Source organism: Pristiophorus japonicus, unplaced genomic scaffold (genome assembly GCF_044704955.1).
Source record: "Pristiophorus japonicus isolate sPriJap1 unplaced genomic scaffold, sPriJap1.hap1 HAP1_SCAFFOLD_1842, whole genome shotgun sequence".
Taxonomy (NCBI): Eukaryota; Metazoa; Chordata; class Chondrichthyes; family Pristiophoridae; genus Pristiophorus; species Pristiophorus japonicus.
This window is the reverse complement of record NW_027251529.1, coordinates 40,460-41,888: the sequence shown is the minus strand read 5'-3', so window position 1 is coordinate 41,888 and position 1,429 is coordinate 40,460.

Here is a 1,429-nt window from a genome sequence, read left to right as displayed (position 1 = left end):
AGAGAGAGAGAGTGTGCAGGGGGAGAGAGAGAGAGAGTGTGCAGGGGGAGAGAGAGAGAGTGTGCAGGGGAGAGAGAGTGTGTGTGCAGGGGGGAGTGAGAGAGAGAGTGTGCAGGGGAGTGAGAGAGAGAGTGTGCAGGGGAGTGAGAGAGAGAGTGTGCAGGGAGTGAGAGAGAGAGTGTGCAGGGGAGTGAGAGAGAGAGTGTGCAGGGGAGTGAGAGAGAGAGTGTGCAGGGAGTGAGAGAGAGAGTGTGCAGGGGAGTGAGAGAGAGAGTGTGCAGGGGAGTGAGAGAGAGAGTGTGCAGGGGAGTGAGAGAGAGAGTGTGCAGGGGAGTGAGAGAGAGAGTGTGCAGGGGAGTGAGAGAGAGAGTGTGCAGGGGAGTGAGAGAGAGAGTGTGCAGGGGAGTGAGAGAGAGAGTGTGCAGGGGAGTGAGAGAGAGAGTGTGCAGGGGAGTGAGAGAGAGAGTGTGCAGGGGAGTGAGAGAGAGAGTGTGCAGGGGAGTGAGAGAGAGAGTGTGCAGGGGAGTGAGAGAGAGAGTGTGCAGGGGAGTGAGAGAGAGAGTGTGCAGGGGAGTGAGAGAGAGAGTGTGCAGGGGAGTGAGAGAGAGAGAGAGAGTGTGCAGGGGGGAGAGAGAGAGAGAGAGTGTGTGCAGGGAGGGAGAGAGAGAGAGAGTGTGCAGGGAGGGAGAGAGAGAGAGAGAGAGAGAGTGTGCAGGGGGGGGAGAGAGAGAGAGTGTGCAGGGGGGAGAGAGAGAGAGAGTGTGCAGGGGGAGAGAGAGAGAGAGAGTGTGCAGGGGGGAGAGAGAGTGTGCAGGAGAGAGAGAGAGTGTGCAGGGGGGAGAGAGAGAGAGAGAGAGAGTGTGCAGGCGGGAGAGAGAGAGTGTGCAGGGGGAGAGAGAGAGTGTGCAGGGGGGAGAGAGAGAGAGTGTGCAGGGGGAGAGAGAGAGAGAGTGTGCAGGGGGAGAGAGAGAGAGAGTGTGCAGGGGGGAGAGAGAGAGAGGGAGTGTGCAGGGGGGAGAGAGAGAGTGTGCAGGGGGGAGAGAGAGTGTGCAGGGGGGAGAGAGAGAGAGAGTGTGCAGGGGGGAGAGAGAGAGAGTGTGCAGGGGGAGAGAGAGAGTGTGCAGGGGGAGAGAGAGAGTGTGCAGGGGGGAGAGAGAGAGAGAGTGTGCAGGGGGAGAGAGAGAGTGAGAGAGAGAGAGAGTGTGCAGGGGGGAGAGAGAGAGAGAGAGTGTGCAGGGGGGAAGAGAGAGAGTGTGCAGGGGGGAGAGAGAGAGTGTGCAGGGGGAGAGAGAGAGAGAGTGCAGGGGAGAGAGAGAGTGCAGGGGAGAGAGAGAGTGCAGGGAGAGAGAGAGTGCAGGGAGAGAGAGAGTGCAGGGGAGAGAGAGAGATAGAGTGCAGGGGGGGGAGAGAGAGAGAGAGAGTGTGTGCA